This window comes from Lagenorhynchus albirostris, chromosome 9 (assembly GCF_949774975.1).
Source record: "Lagenorhynchus albirostris chromosome 9, mLagAlb1.1, whole genome shotgun sequence".
Taxonomy (NCBI): domain Eukaryota; kingdom Metazoa; phylum Chordata; class Mammalia; order Artiodactyla; family Delphinidae; genus Lagenorhynchus; species Lagenorhynchus albirostris.
The window spans coordinates 74,758,105-74,774,784 of record NC_083103.1 but is presented as its reverse complement, the minus strand read 5'-3'; positions in this window follow the sequence as shown (position 1 = coordinate 74,774,784).

The following is a 16,680-nucleotide window of genomic DNA, read 5'->3' as shown; positions in this document are numbered from 1 at the left end:
CCTAGATGAGGCAAGAAAAGCTCTAATTTCAAACTCCCAGAATCCTGTAAGGCTTCCAGGAGGCAATTACATTATTTCTGAACTGAGCTTTGGAGGATGAATAGTAATTAGGTGTCTATAAAAGGGATGAGCATTGGAAATTGGGGATCCTAGCATAACTTTACAGAAAAATAGACCTCTTTTACCTGGGTAAATCACTGTCTTTTCTGGGAACAAACTTACTCATGCATAGCAATGAATAAGAGTTAATCATCAAGTGTTTTTTATATTATTTTTTCCTTTGTTTTTTATATTGGAATATATTTGATTTATAATGTTGTGTTAGTTTCAGGTGCACAGCAAAGTGATTTATTTATACATATACATGTATCTATTCTTTATCAGATTCTTTTCCCATATAGGTTATTACAGAGTATTGAATATAGTTCCCTGTGCTATATAGTAGGTCCTTGTTGATTATCTATTTTATGTATAGTAGTGTGTATATTTTAATCCCAACCTCCTAATTTATCCCTCCCCCTCACCTTTCCCTTTTGGTAACCATAAGTTTGTTTTCTAAGTCTGTGAGTCAGTTCCCATTTCATAAATAAGTTCATTTGTATCACATTTTTTCAGATTTTACATATAAGAAATATCATATGATATTTGTCTTTCTCTGTCTGACTTACTTCACTTAGTATGATAATCTCTAAGCCCATCCACATTGCTGCAAACGGCATTATTTCATTCATTTTTATGGCTGAGTAATATTCCATTGTATATATGTATCACAACTTCTTTATCCATTCATCTGTTGATGGACATTTAGGTTGCTTTCATGTCCTGGCTATTAAAAATAGTGCTGCAATGAACACTGAAGTGCATGTATCTTTGCAAAGTATGGTTTTCTCTGGATATATGCCCAGGAGTGGGATTGCTGGATCATATGGTAGCTCTATTTTTAGTGTTTTAAGGAAACTCTATACTGTTCTCCATATAAGCTGTACCAATTTACACTACCACTAACAGTGTAGGAGGGTTTCCTTTCTCCACACCCTCTCCAGCATTTATTGTTTGTAGACTTTTTGATGATGGCCATTCTGACTGGTGTGAGGTGATACCTCATTGTAGTTTTGATTTGCATTTCTCTAATAATCAGCAATGTTGAGCATCTTTTTCATGTGCTTTATGGTCATCTGTATGTCTTTTTTAGAGAAAGGGATAACAGGATTCAGGTTGTCCTCACATTCTAGTACTTACTGTGTGCAAACATTGCACGTATGGAACAGCAAAATATATTGAGGAAGTGAAGAGTATGATGGAAGAGGGATAGACAGTTACACAGGGAAAAGATTATGAAGCAATATGTACATCATAATCCTGGCAAGAACCATATTTATTGAATGCCAGGTAAAAATTAAAGAGGACACGAATAAAAGTGCTAAAAGTAAAGACAGAGAGGATAGGATAGATAACACGTATTTAGGGTGTGAAACTGACAGTGTTAAGTAATATTTCAATATGAAAGGTAAGGGAAAGGGCACCCAAAGGTGACTCCCAATTTCCCTTGCTTGCTGTCAAAGTTACTCCAGTGTCATTCACTGAAATTTAGACTGAAGATCAAGGAGACAATTTTGGGAAGGAGATGATGTGTTAAATAAAGGACAGATGAGTTTGAAGTGCCTTTAACAAATATATAGATGCAAAGTAGGACATACATATATGTTTTTTGTTCACCTTTAGGAGGGTATATTGATTGAAAAGGTCAGGGACCTACAGTAGAACTATGTTTTGTTTAATAGAAATAACTGATAGGACATTTAAGGTACAAAAAATGGCAATATTTGGAAAAGCAAGGTTCTAAAGAAAACAATGAGGTAAAACTAAGAATGGTACAGTATGTACAGTTTTTTACTTTCTACAACACAGACAACATGTTGTGTATTTCCATTTGTTGTGGAAATGCACAAAATATAATTGAATCATCTGTTGCATATATAGAGACAAGATTAAACAGTTGAGGGAGCACAGTGTACAAGATGGGAAGAATAGCTACATATGCAGTTTGTGTATTAAATGATGCATGAGCAATTTTAAAATAGACATCAGTGTTATACTTAGGGACACTTTTAAACCAGGAATCCATTGCTGTTGCCCAGATTATCGGTACAATCATTTACACTGATGAATGACGGAAAGGAAGAGAACGGAATAATTACTAAGTGCCTATTCATCAGGTCTTATACATACGTTCTTGTTAAATACTCAAAGTACTTCAAGAGAAGGGCTATTTGTCTCCATTTGTACGTGAAAGTGTTATCTCTGATAACTTAAATTACATAGCCAAAGTCAAAGGACCCAGAGATAAAATTAGTTTTAAAACCAAGTGTGCCTTATTTCGAAGGAAGGATGATAGTATTCTCTTAGAAATAACACCCTAAAAGTGTTTGATGAGTGAGTGATTGAATGAATGAATGATTGAATCACTGATGTCCTTGGTAATCAATATATCTTTTACCTGCCTATAAAATTCAGAACTTTTTGTTGATCTAGGAATGGGCCCCCTTACTGTTGAAGATTCAAATCAGTTATTTTGCAACTACAGCATTTTGCTGGATGCCAGGCGAGAGTATTGCTGTGTCAGTGGTTTCTTGAAGGCTGCATCTGCATTTCAGGTTTACTTAGTTGAAGAAAGGACTCATTGACAAATTAAGATTTCAAGTATTCTTTAAATTAAGTGTTACTTAAACAAATCAAGGGTTATTTAAAACTATTCTGAGTGATTTGCATTAATTTCAATGTTTCCTCCCTTTATAATTGACTTGACCTGGACCTCATTTATTTCACAAAGGAGCAGGACAACAATGGTTACTCGAAAAGCAAATTGCTGAGGAGAAGCTTGTCACTGAGTGCTCTAATTACAATCCAGCTGAATAATAGATTCAAGAGGGAAATTTTACTTTCAATTATATGAACACCTTAGGAAAACAGTGTATATCTATATGTATATATATATATATTCTGTATGTATATATTTATATACATGTGTGTATACACACAAATGAAGAATATATGTATTCTCTATATGTAATATGTATGCATATTTAATATATATATATAAAACATTTTATTAGTGAAGAAAAATCTCTGAAGTCATTTTCTTCCAAAGGCATACAGACTAGCATGTACAGAAAAGGCATTATAATATGGCTTTGTTAGAATTACAAATTTATGCAACATTTTGGTAGGAATTTATTAACATCTAAAACATTTAAATGAACATAGTTTTAACAATTTTACTTAAGTAATCTGTACAAAAATAAACTAGCATAAATGCAAAAGACACTTTGCAAATGGGAATATATTCATTACTATTATGTTTGTATGAATGCAATTCTGGAAATTACAAAAATATGCCTTAAAAAATAATGAATAATTTGTGGTACTTACATACCATGGAATATTATGTTAAAATTAAAATTAATGATATGTACTGAACAACATAATATCCCCAATATATTTTTATATAAAACAGAAAGCAAGTTTCACACAAAATATATGTGAAAAATGGAAAGAAAAGAAAAAATAAAGAAAAGAAAGAAAGAAGGAGGGAGGGTGGAAGGAAGGAAGAGAGGGTAGGAGGAAGGGAGGGAAGAAGAAAGATAGAAAGAAAGATTCAATAAGAGAAAGAGAAAAATTATGAATGCCCTTTTTGTGTATGTATAAATAATTCCTGAAAAAACGAAAAGTGAAAATGTGTTGTGGAAAAAGAGGTTTTCATTTAAAATTCAAGTCTCTTCACTTATTTGTGTATCATTAATTACAATGAATCTGTGTTAGTTTTATTATATTTTTTAAAAGATACCATCAGTATTAATAGAGTAATTTAAAAGGGAGGTTAATGAATATGTGTACATGCTTCAAATTACTATCACTAAATATGAACAAACTTACTCATAATTTTCATATAAGATCAAACAAGAGCATCCCTGATTTTTATGATAGTTTGGCCTGAAGAAATATTAATAAACTTAACCAGCAATGCTATTTTCACTTGCGTGGATTTGTCATATGGCACACACACAAAAATAGTGTTCTTCAACTCACTGAGGACATTAAGTCACAAAAGTTTTTGTTTGTTTGTTTTGTTTTATTGTCACAAGAAGTTTAGGTTTTAGTGGCATCTTGAATAAAGCAAACAAAACCCATGGCTTAATGCAATAGCTCTTGCTCCTTTGCCAAATATCAGTTAAGCACATATGCATGGGTTTATTTCTGAGCTCTCAATTCTATTCAATTATTGGTGTATGTGTCTGTTATATGCCAGTACAATACTGTTTTGATTACTATACCTTTTTAATAAAGTTTGAAATCAAAACGTGTGATGCCTTTCTCTGGGCCTCCAATTTTCTTTCTCAAGATTATTTTGGCTATTTGGTGATTCCATACAAATTATGTTTTTTTTCTATTTCTGTAAAAATCGACATTGGAATCTTGATAGGAATTACATTGAATCTATAGATGGCTTTGGGAGGTACGATATTTTAACAACATTAATTCTTGCAGCCATGATTATGGAATAATTTTCCATTTATTTGTATCTTCTTCAATTTCTTTCATCAATGTTTTATAATTTTCAGTGTACAGATCTTTCACCTCCTTGGTTAAATTTATTCCTGAGAGGAGTTTAAGATGATGGAATAGAAGGACATGGGGCTCACATCCTCCCACAAACATATCAAAAATACATCTACATGTGGAACAATTCTCACAGAATACCCACTGAAAGCTGACAGAAGATATCTTATACAATCAAAGCTGTAAGAAAGATCCCTACTTATCCAGGTAGGATGAAAGGAAAAAAAGAATCGGGATGGGACCTGCACCCCTGGGAGAGAACTGTGAAAGAGAAAAGACTCCCTCATCCTGGTAACCTCCTTCGCCAGCTGAGAGGTCTGCTGGGACAGATAGGGAGCTGCAGTCAGTCATCTGGAATTTGCTTGAAAGGAGGGTATGGGAGTTGGCTTGCTACCAGACAGGGTAGGGAGGGGTGGACACAGATGGTCCATGCCACATCCCCATGCTCTCCAGCCTGAGACTTGCTCCTATTGGTGTGTGCTGCAGTTAGGTGCTGAAACTCCAGCTTCAGCAGGCAGACCTGGGGAGAGGATTCTGTTTGGCTGTGCAGAGCTAGCCCAAAGGGCCTGGCATGTGGTCCAGGCTGCAATTGGGGGTGCACACAGGATAGAGTGTGAGTCTGCCATAGGAAACACATTATCAATGTGTGAAAGGCATGATGCCATGGGTCTGCCATCAGAGCCTCATTGTCATCATGTTTATGGCTAGGTGCAGCTCTGGCTTTGGTGGGTTTTGGGAGAACACCAGAAGCTGGAAGGTGGGGCTGACATATATGCTGACTGTCTGCACTCCCACAGTGGGGGTGACTTCGGCCGGCTTTGGGAACTCATGCTTAATGGAGGCAGGTCCAAGACAATAACCAGCCCTCCCACAGTGAAGTTGGGTCCAATGGTAGTGCCAGCAACAGCAGCCTTTGTGGGCACACACACTGGGGTGGCCAGAAGCATCACAGAGTCACTAGTCCCCACCGATAGCTCCTGAAGGGGAATAAAAAGCCACTTCTTTCCCAATGGGAGTGCTTTCGTCCCTCCTACCTCACACCACAGCTTAGAACCGGATCTGGGGGCCTCTACTCCAACTTGGTGCAGACCCTACCCCCACAGGGCTTTTACAACCACAGAGCAAAGAGGAGGCCCCACCCAACATCCAGGGCAGGCTCTGATCAACCACACCTCCCGTCAAGGGGAAAACAGCCAGCATGCTCTGAGGAAAGATGAGGCAGGTGTCCATACCAAAAACAACCCTCACACCAAGAATCTTAGACTCACACAGGCTGCACAGGGACACTAACACATGAAAACAGTCCATCAAGACCACAGTCAGAGAAATATAAGTAAAAGAAAAAGCAGAGGGACTGTGACCAATTAAAGAAACATAAGAAATCCCCTGAAAGAAAAAACAATGAAACAGACCTCTCCAGTCTACCAGAACTGCAAGTTTGAAAAGAAAGAAATAAAAATGCTAAAGGAATTAAGAAAGACTATAGATAGAAATGCAGATCACTGTAATAAGGAACTAGAAATTATAAAGAGGAGCCAATCAAAATTAGACAACTCAACTGCTGAGGTAAAAACTGAGCTAAAGACAATGAATAGCAGACTAAATAATGCAGAAGAATGAATAAGTGATCTGGAATACAGAGTAATGGTAATCACACAATCAGAACAGCAGAGAGAAAGAAAAAAAAATTAATGAAAGCAACATACAAGCTCTATGGGATAATATAAAGTGTGCCAACCTATGGGATTCCAGAAGGAGAAGGAAGAGAAAGGGGGATATTAAATTTATTTGAAGTAATTATGGATGAAAACTTCCCAAACCTAAAGAAGGAAACAGATATCGAGGCACAGGAAGCACAGTGTCCCAAACAAGATGAAAACAAACAGACCCACACCAAAACATCGCATAATTAAAATGGCAAAATTTAAAGATACAGTAAGCTCCTTAATGCATACATATGAGTTCTGTTCTCAGAGCGCATTCATAAGTCCAATTTGTTCCAAAGTCCAAGAAAATTAGGCTACGTACCCAACTAACACAATCAGCTATATAGTACTGTACTGTAATAGGTTTATAATACTGCTCACACAAATACTACATAAAAAACAAACACAAAAAATAAGGAAAACATTTTTTAATCTTACAGTACAGTACCTTGAAAAGTACAGTAGTACAGTACAAAAGCTGGCATACAGGGGCTGACATAGAGTGAACAGGCAAGAAGAGTTACTGACTGGAGAAAGGAGAGGAGGTGGGAGATGGTAGAGCTGAAGGATCGTCAGCAATAGAGGGCAAGTTGCAATTTCACTCCTGCCTGACATTGATGGCACAAGTTCTGGTTCCTTGCTGGATTCAATTCTATCTATCCTCTTGAAAAAACAATCCAGTGATGTCTGGATAGTATCTCTTTTTTTCTCATCATAGATGACACAGCAGCACTGGATTTCATTCTGATCGGCTGCTGCAACTTTCTTGTACCGTTCTATGTTCATGTCCTGTGCCTCAAAAATTAACAGTGCCGCCTCAAATAAAGAAAATCCCTTTGCCATTTCCTGCATCATGAATCTCTTTGGTTCTTCAGTTATTTCTTCTTCCTCTTGTCTCTCTTCGTCCTTTCTCTGGGCCTCCAATTCCATCAGGTCTTCATTAGTAAGCTCCATGTTCGCATCTTTGAAGTTTGAAACTTGAAGGTTCGTATGTAGGAGACTTACAGTATACCAAACATACAAAGAACTTACGCGTATCCTTCTCAAACTCTTTGAAAAGATTCCAAAGTTATTCTATGAAACCACCATCACCCTGATACTGAAACCAGACTAAGACACTACAAAAAAGTGAAATGACAGGCCAATATCTTTGATGAACATAGATGGAAAAATCCTCAACAAAATATTAGTAATCCAATAAAAAATAAAAAGGATCATACACCATGGTCAAGTTGAATTCACTTCAAAGTCAAAAGGATGGTTCAATATACACAGATCAACCAATGTGATACACCACAAAAACAAAAGAAAAAAAAAATAAACACACAATTATCTCAATAGATGCAGAAAAAGCATATGATAAAATTCAACATCCATTCATGATAAAAACGTTCACCAAAGTGAGTATAGAGGGAACATATCTCAACATAATAAAAACCATTTATGACAAACCCACAGCCAATATAATACTCAATGGCGAAAAACTGAAAGCCTTCCTGCTAAATTCTGGAACAAGATGAGGATGCCCACTCTCATGACTTTTATTTAACACAGTATTGGATTCCTAACCAAAGCAATCAGACAAGAAAAAGAAATAAAAGGTATACAGATTGGAAGGGAAGAGGTAAAATGGTCATTATATGCAGATGGCATGAAACTCTATAGAGAAAAACCTAAAGACTCCACACAAAAACTACTGGAACTAATAAATGAATTCAGCATGGTAGCAGGATAGAGCATTAATATACAGAAATCTGTTGCATTTCTTTACACTAACAAACAAATATCAGAAAGAGACAGTAAAAAGAATACCATTTAAAATTGTGTCAAAAAAATAAAATACCTAGGAATAAACCTAACCAAGGAGGTAAAAGACCTATAAGCTAAGAACTATAAAACATTGGTAAAGGAAATAGAAGATGATTCAAAGAAAGGGAAAGATAGCCCATGCTCTAGGATTGGAAAAATTAATATGGTTAAAATGGTATGCTACACAAAGCAATCTACAGATTTAATGCGATCCCTATCAAATTACCCAAGACATTTCTCACAGAACTAAAACAAATAATTCTAAAATTTATATGGAACCACAAAAGACCCAGAATTGCCAAAGCAATCATAAGGAAAAAGAACAAAGCTGGAGGCATAACCGTCCCATACTTCAGACAATACTAAAAAGCCTCAGTAATCAAAACAGTGTGGTACTGGCACAAAAACAGACATATAGGGCAATGGAACAGAATAGAGAGCCCAGAAATAAGCCCATACATCTGCAGGTAATCTTCAACAAAGGAGGCAAGAACATACAATGAAGAAAAGACACTCTCTTCAGCAAGTGTTATTGGGAAGGCTGGACATCCACATGTAAATAAATGAAGTTAGAACACTCCCTCATACCATACACAAAAATAAACTCAAAATGGTTTAACGACTTAACTATAAGATAGGACTACAAACAAAGTCCTAGAAAAGAATATAAGTAAAATATTATCTGATATAAATGGTAGTAATATTTTCTGAGATCAGACTCCCAATGTAATAGAAATAGAAGCAAAAATAAACAAATGGGACATAATCAAATTTGTGAGATTTTGCACAGCAAAGGAAACCATAAACAAAATGAAAGGGTAATCTATGGAATGGGAAAAAATAATTGTAAATGATGTGATTGACAAGCGTTCAATTTTCAAAAGGTACAAACAGCTCATCCAACTCAATACCAAAAAAACAAACAACCCAATCAAAAAGTGGGAAGAAGATCTACATAGACATTTCTCCGAAGAAGACATACAGGTGGTCAGCAAGCTCATGAAAAGATGCTCAACATTGTTAATTAATAGAGAAATACAAATCAAATCTACAATAAGTTATTGCCTCACACTGGTCAGAATGACCATCATCAAAGTCTACAAATAATAAATGCTGGAGAGGTTGTGGAAAAAAGATAGCCCTCCTATACTGTTGGTGTGGATGTACATTGGTGCAACTATTATGAAAAACAGTATGGAGAATCCTTAAAACATAAAAATAGATTATATATATATACACACAATAGGATATTATTCATAAAAAGAATGAAATAATGCCATTTGCAGCAACATGGATGGACCTAGAGATTACCATACTAAGTAAATCAGACAAAGACAAATATTATATGATATCATTATATATGGAATCTAAAAGCTAATCCAGGGCTTCCCTGGTGGCACAGTGGTTGAGAGTCTGCCTGCCGATGCAGAGGACATGGGTTCGTGCCCCAGTCCAGGAAGATGCCGCATGCCATGGAGTGGCTAGGCCCATGAGCCATGGCCACTGAGCCTGTGTGTCCAGAGCCTGTGCTCCGCAACGGGAGAGGTCACAACAGTGAGAGGCCCGCGTACCGCAAAAAAAAGAAAAAGCTAATACAAATTAACTTATTTACAAAACAGAAACAGATCCACAGACATAGAAAACACACTTATGGTTACCAAAGGGGGAAAGGCTGGGGGAGGTATGAATTAGGAATATGAGATTAAAAGATGTACAGCATTATATATAAAATAGATAAACAACAAGGACTTACTGAATAGCTGAATAGCACAGGGAACTATATTCAATATCTTGTAAAAATCTATTATGGAAAATAACATATATATATATATATATATATATATATATATATACACATACACATAAAAACATGCCTGTATACAAATATATGTACAAATCATTTTTCTATACACCTGAAACTAAAACAATATTGTAAAGCAACTACAGTCCAATTTTAAAAAATTAAAAAATATATTCCTAAGTATTTTATTGTTTTTCATGCTATTGGAAATGGTATTGTTTTTCACATAATTTATTGTATGTAGAAATGTTACTGACTTTTAGAAGACATAGGGAAAAAGCTCCTTGACATTAGTCTTGGTGATGATTTTTTTGGGTATGCTACCTAAAGCACAAGCAACAAAAGTAAATATAAACAAGTGGCCTTACATCAAACTAAAAAGCTTCTGTACAACAAAAGAAACGATCAACAAAATGAAAAGTCAACCTATGAGAATGGAGAAAATATCTGGTAAGGGGTTAATATCCAAAATATATAAAGAACTTATACAACTCAATGGCAAAAAAACCAAATAATTCCATTTAAATAAATGGGCCAAGGAACCAACTAGACAATTTTCCAAAGGAGACATACAGGTGGTCAACAGGTACATGAAAAGGTTCTCAACATCTCTAATCATCAGGGAAATGAAAACGAAAACCACAGTGAGATACCACCTCAACAGTTATAATGGCAATAATAAAAAAGGCAAGATATAACAAGTTCTAATGAGGATGTGGAGAAAAGGGAACCCTTGTACACTATTGGTGATCATGTAAATTGGTGTAATCACTATGGAAAACAGTATAGTTGTTTCTCAAAAAGTTACAAATAGAACTACCATACAATCCAGCATTTCTACTTCTGGGTATACATGAAGGAAATAAAATTACTATCTTGGAGAGATATCTCCACCTCCATGTTTACTGCAGCATTATTTACAATAGCCAAGACATGAAAACAACCCAAGTCCCAAGTGTTTTTGGATAAATGGAGCAAGAAATGTGGTGTGTATATATATATATATATATATATATATATATATATATATATATATATATAAAATATTATATATAATGGAATATTATTCAGCCATAAAAAAGAAGTAAATCCTGCCGTTTGTGACAACATGTATGAAACTTGAGTTCATTATGCTAATTAAAACAAGTCAGAAAGAGAAAGACAAATACTGTATGATTTCACCTTTATATGGAATCTAAAAAAAAACAAACAAACAGAGAACCGACTGGTGGTTGCTGGAGGTCCTGGTGGGTGGGTGAGTGGGGGAATGGGTAAAGGCAGTCAAAAGGTACAAACTTCCAGTTGTAAGATAAGATCTGGGCACGTAATCTCAGCTTGATGACTATAGTTAACAATACTATGTTAAATATTTGAGAGTGTCTAAGAGAATAAATCTTAAAAGTTCTCATCATATGAAAAAAAAGTGTAACCATGTGAGATTTTGGATGTTAACTAAACTTATTGCAGTAACCATTTCACAATATACACATATATTAAATCATTATGTTGTACACTCAACTTATACAATGATGTATGTCAATTATATCTCAATAAAACTGAAAAAAAATTCATTTTAAACTAAAGGAAATATGACAAGTGTGACAAATATCAGGGCTGAGTTGACTTAACTTTTTCAACGGGGATTAATTAGCTGTGATAATTTTTTTTTAATTTATCAGTGACTCGTAAGAATTTGATGTAAGACAACATTTATATTAACTAGGTTTAACACTTTTGTTTAAATTCAAGAGAAACATGAATTACTAGGTAGTAGTCCAAGTTCAAATTTTGGAAATGGGGTGTTAACTATCTTAGTAGAAGTAGAATTCAAAGCAGCATTGAAAAATTTTAGATGTGATATTATTAACAAAATCTCTTCTATCCGATAAAATGCTTTTAATAGGAAAGGAAGGCAGAAAGTCAATACTGCTTTAGGCCTACAGGGGAATTTACTGACTTGTGTGATTGCAAAGATCAGAGGTAGGACTGGCTTTAATCCGACGCTCCGTCTCTTAGCTCCATTCACTCTAACATGTCAGTTTCATCCTAAAATTAGTTCCCCTGATAAAAAAGGTGGCTATAGTGTTTTCAGACTGCATACACTCTCAGTGTAATGTTCACAAGAAGGGAAATCATTTTTCTTTTACCTCCCTCTAAGGGGAGAAAAAACATTTTTCCCCCAAAGTCCTAAAACACTCCTGACACCTCATCATTCCTACTGAGTTATATGTTCATTCTTAAAACAATCACAGGAGACAGAGGTATGAAGTACAATGGGTGGCTTTGAAACATCCGAGCCTACTTTTTTGTCTTTGGCAGGAAGTTAAACATTTAGTTCCCATGTCTCAGTACTGTGGAGGGGAGGTTTTCCAAAAGAAAATCTGTGAAAAGTGGAGACTGGTGCTAGTTAGAAGGAGGATGGTAGAAGAAGTTAACATGAGACTTGCTCAAGAAAGATTACTCGTGAGTAAAATGAATTAGAATGAAGAAAGTTAGGTGAGAAATAATTGCAATAAATCAGACTCAAGATAGTAAAAGTTTGACCAAGGAGTTAGCTCTGGTAATGAAAAGATAAACAGATACAGGAGGCCTAAAAGTATAACAACAGTTGGCACACTGACTCTGCCCTGGACTGCAATAATGCTATTAAGCTATAAAAAGAAAATACAGTATAATATTTATACATTATACCTTATTTTAAAAATTGATCCTTATTAGAAAGCGCCATTTTAAAATACTACAGAAAAACAAAAAAATGGCAAAAAGACATGGAAAATGTGACCTACTGTTTCAACTCTAAACCCACTATGGCTGTACAGGGACCATTAGATAACTAGAAAGTTATTACAAGGGCAGCAAGTATAAAACGGCCAAGAGCATGAAACTGAAAGTACAGTAGTTAGTAATGTAGAAAATAAAATCACTGGTCAAAATCAACTCTAGGAAAATTTGGGGCCATTTAGAATATACCACAAATAGAAATCTAACCAGGGATTTTTTTTTTCTTTTTTGCCCACTTTCCTAGGTAAGTTTCTAAAGTTATCACTAGAGAATTTTAAAAGGAGTTTTTGTTTTTCCTGCAAAGCTTGAATATTCCTAATATGTTTCCATTTTCACTCAGTAATATGTTTTCCTCATGTTTTCACAATAGCTATAACTTGTCAGGTGCATCCCACTTTTTACAGCTGTGTAAAGAAATCTCCATTTTCAAACACTGATTATTTAGTTGAGTTTATTTCCAAGCTCACAATCTCATTAGTATATGTTGTGTTGCGCTATATGCATGTCATTGCAACTCTTCTAGGATATTCTGGGGTTTTGTTTATTTGTTCCCTCCCTCTTCATTAGCTAGTTTTGTTTTCTCTCCCTGGCTCATGTCATTATTACCTTTTCTTGGAGAACTAGGATTAAGTACTTTCTATGTTTTGCTACTACTAAAAGTCCAAGGAGAAAAAGGGTAATTTTCTATTCGTGCTCACTAGTTTTTCCTTTGCTTCAAATAAAATCATTTTGCTCTTAACAGCCAGAATTTCCATCAAAGACAGTGTCCCTTTGCATTTTTTCACAAATGACTTGTGATCAATCTTTCCTGGATTTCTAACTCAGTTTTCCTAACTTCCTTTTTATCAAAACATTTTAATTTCTCCTTAATTTTCTCTCTTCTATTTTTAGAAAATGTATATATTTATTAAAAGATAACCTGTTTGCATAGAAACTAATTGATCAACCTTAAGTTAATTTCTTTCTATCTGAGTTTGTTATACACTTCTCTGGAGAGTCTTTAGTTATTGGTATATCTTAGTCTTTTTCTGAGTGATTAATGCACCATACTCTGTGTAAGGAATTTTACAAATATTTTCTTTTTCTCTCCTCAAGTCTTTGATGTAAATAGCACTAACATTTTTGTTTTGTAGATGAGTAAATTGAGCCCCATGAGAGTAAAATATCCAAAATCAAACAATTAGGAAATGTTGGAATCTACACTTCAATTCTGACCTATCAGACTACAACCATGATATATTTAAGCATAATATTTTGCATCTCTGTTTTCTTTTAATGTGATCATCAGGATCTACATTTAGGGTTCATGTTTTGAATTTAGACAGAATGAAAATACATCAAAATATATAGATATTAATGAACAAGGAATGTTTTCACTACAGCTTACCTCAGATATTTATGACATTTTCCAAACAACTTCACAGACATTCTTGCACATCCATCATCAAATATCTTATCTGGAGTATCCTAAATGATTGCATATAGGGAGACTGAAGTTGTTTAATGCTTGAATTTCCCTTCCTCAGCATCTTGCTAGTCAGCCTTTGATTTGATGTGCAGAATTATCTCTATTACAATGTATTTCCTTTTCCCATATACCTCTTAGGAAACCTAAATTGAGAAAGACCTGACTGTTGAAGCTGGATTTCTTCTTTCAACACACATGGTGAACTTTTTAATATATCAAGCAAAATATAAATATTAGGAACAAGAAAATAAACATTCTCCTCCTTTGATTTATTGATTGTAGGTCAAATCCCACCTTTCATCTCATCTTTCTGACCACTCATTAAAAATCATTTTCATGGATTCCTAGTTGTCTACACATCCCTTAAATGTTAACCCTCACAGAATTTGATCTCAGTCGTAACCTCTTCTCTCTCTAAAACAGCTGCATGAACATTTCTATTGTGATTTAATAAGCATATATAATCAGTGACGACCAAGTCTCTATCTCAGCCTGTTTGTAGTCTAATATGTCATATAATTCACAAAACATTTACCCTTGGATGCACTACAGACATTTCAACCTAACACGGCTAATGGAGAATGCATAACCTCTTTCATGTTTTTCCTCCTCATTCCCCATGTCAATGCATAGAGTTTTGCTCCCTAGAATTTAAATTCTACCCCATTTCCAATTCATTGTCTACCCTGTTATCAGAATGGTCTTTCAAAAGGATTAATAGACTAACTCATTACTGCTGGAAATCCATCATTACATTTAGGACAAAATCCAAACTTCATAGCATAATATAACATGGTCTTTGTGTTTTAGCTATTATCTATCTTTCTGACCTACTGAGTGAATGGTGCACGGAGGGTATTTGTTAATTTCAGAAAGCACCATATCTCATGAGATAAGTACCTGGCTAATGGCATACAGGAAATATATGAAGGCATGATTTAAATAAAAAGACTATATATATAGTACATTATATTGTATATAATATTATTATAATACACTAGGAAACTGGATCAATCAATAATTTTGCATTTTTATTACATCCGTAAGATTTTAAATTGAAAAATACTTATCTGTGTACTAATTAAGATTAATTTAATATAAAATATAAGCAAACACTTGACATCTTTTTAAATGTATGAAAAAAAATATCAGTTATCTGTTCTTTCACTTTTAAAAATAAGCTTTTACTTACAATCCCTAGTTTGTTAAGGTCGAGATGAATATCATGGGAAGAAAAGATAAATACAAAGTACTAGAAAATAAGTAAGGCCTTTACCTGGTGATAGCAGTGGGAACAGACCTATTAACTCTGGTAACCTGCATTGGTTCAGCCATAGTGACTTCACAATAGTCATCTGTGGTAAGCTAATTCTCACGGACCATCTCAGACCCACACACTAGAAAATTTTGTGTAAAACTTCTAGTTTCCACATATACTTATTTTTTCCTCAGAATCCCTGAGGTGTTTTTCTTTAAGCTATTAAAGTTATATCAGCTTCTTGGACCCCATTACCAGAAAGTAACAAGATTTTCTTCACCATTTAAACTCAAGATCTAAAGATATGTTAGTGCATTGTGAAGCAATTATTTATTCCAATTAAGATAAAAGGTATACAGTTCAAAGGATTTAGCATTGCCATTAAATATGTTACACAAATGGATATATTTTAGGATTAAATCTATTTAAGCTCTACTTACGTGATACAGCCTGGCAGGAAAGTGAAAGGGTACTGCAATTCCATTATTTTGGAGTTAAGCCCTAAATACTGAACACATACATTCCTCTAAAGATTAAGAAGCACTTCATTTAGTCCTTGGTTTGCCACATGGAGTTGATTACTTCTAAATTTGATAGAAACCTATAGAGTGAGTCTCATCATTTCCAGGGGAGAATTCTAAACTCTCACTTGAATGTCTCAGAATGGTGCTACATGAAAATTAAATGGATGTGTAGGCATCTCCACAGATTTAGTTCTCAGGAAAATAATTTCCTGCAATATTTTTTTTCATAATAAATGACTGTTAAGAACTTTATAAAAATCTATGGCCACCAATATCAGAACTAGTATAAAATTTAATATGATTGCAGACATTATTTTTGAACTTTATTATACTTAGTAAATCTTACTGAAATCTTACAGAAATTTAAATACTGTATTACAATGCATGATCACAATAATTAGAGATACAGAGCACATGTAAGAAAAGTAAAACCTTAGTATTTCTATTTGCTAAAAATATATGTATAGGGCAAACATTTATTCAAATTTTAGTTTCTCAGAGGGAATTCCCCTGAACACCCTAATTCCCTCCTTTGTCATTGTGTACCCTGTCAGTTTTCTTCTCAACACCTATTTTTACTGATACTATATATTAATTTTCTTATTCTGAATCTCACTAGAACAAGATTTTGAGTCATTGCTGTATCACTAGCACTTAAGGTTCTCAATTAATATTTGTTAACTGAATGCACAAATTCACGATAATATATTTTAAAG